The 1,081-nt window shown below is 34.7% G+C and overlaps 1 long non-coding RNA gene across 1 annotated transcript in view; it reads left to right on the forward strand.

The window, feature by feature from the left end:
• Positions 1 to 682, forward strand: part of LOC135226096 (uncharacterized) — a 1,966-nt gene extending 1,284 nt beyond the window's left edge. The window contains exons 1-2 of the long non-coding RNA XR_010317158.1: positions 1 to 57; positions 605 to 682. The exon at positions 1 to 57 is cut by the window's left edge and continues 1,284 nt beyond it. This is a non-coding gene — a long non-coding RNA (uncharacterized LOC135226096). The remainder of the gene's footprint in view (positions 58 to 604) is intronic.
• Positions 683 to 1,081: the final 399 nt, after the last annotated feature.

The following is a 1,081-nucleotide window of genomic DNA, read 5'->3' on the forward strand; positions in this document are numbered from 1 at the left end:
AGGCCATCCCGATCTGGCTAAGCCATTCCAGGCCACACCGTCTCGACAACCTGTCAAGTAGTAATAGCTGGAGGAAATAGTTTTACAAGGCTTAACCCTAATTAAGCTTGACAATTGAATTTAAGAATTAAAATTTCTTGCGTTGAGATTAAAACATTTTAAGTTATCCCAAGTAAGTACGATATTTATAAAAAAATAAGTCTCAGGCAAAAATTTTACGAACTTGAAGCTTTAGTTTGGAAATATAGCCTTAAGCAAAGATTAAAATTTAAACCAAAATTAAAAATTACAAGATACTTTGAAGACTACAAAATCTAATTTCTAATGTCTTTAAGAGTAGACTATTTTGCACCCATAAAATTTAAATAATTTACTTTAAATTTAAAAATATCTAACTATATACCCACAGTGTTTATACTCTTAAAAGACAGACTTTGTAGAGGTTAAAAAAAAAGCAAGCCCTCTTGCAACGAACGATGGGCCGAAACCCAACGCTCGTTACAAGAGACGTCAACTCTCCCATCAGGGGCCACCCCTGATGGGGGAGGACTAGCTTGCTGGTTGGTTTTGGTATAAAAAGATGATCGTGATACTTGCCTTTCAGATTTGAGCGAAAAATACTTCACCATAACGTCCAACGCTGAAAATGTATCCACTGGAACTCTTAGGGTTGATTTGGACCTGTAAATAAATTACGGGCAATAAGTTTGAAAAAAAAATTAAGTCTCAAAACAGCCAATAATTAAAATTTTGGTAAATAACTTCAGTAGCACCAAGATACTCTTGAATTTCATAGTTGACACCATCAAAAAGGGATCTAAAACAAAATTCATTGTATCAACATCCCGATTAACTGGAGAGTTAATAAGGTCAATATAAAATAGTACTTACTGTAGAAACAAACTTAATTACCATAAAACCGTTGAAGCCTACGCCAGACAGTAACTAGATGAAGGGGACACGAAACATTACCACTAACTAGTCTTTGCTCGTTCACTTGCACGAAAACCATATCGTTACCCTATTCAGATCTTTGCAAAACAAGAACGCCAGGATTCATATTAATAAAAACACCAGCAAT

This window comes from Macrobrachium nipponense, chromosome 14 (assembly GCF_015104395.2).
Source record: "Macrobrachium nipponense isolate FS-2020 chromosome 14, ASM1510439v2, whole genome shotgun sequence".
Taxonomy (NCBI): Eukaryota; Metazoa; Arthropoda; class Malacostraca; order Decapoda; family Palaemonidae; genus Macrobrachium; species Macrobrachium nipponense.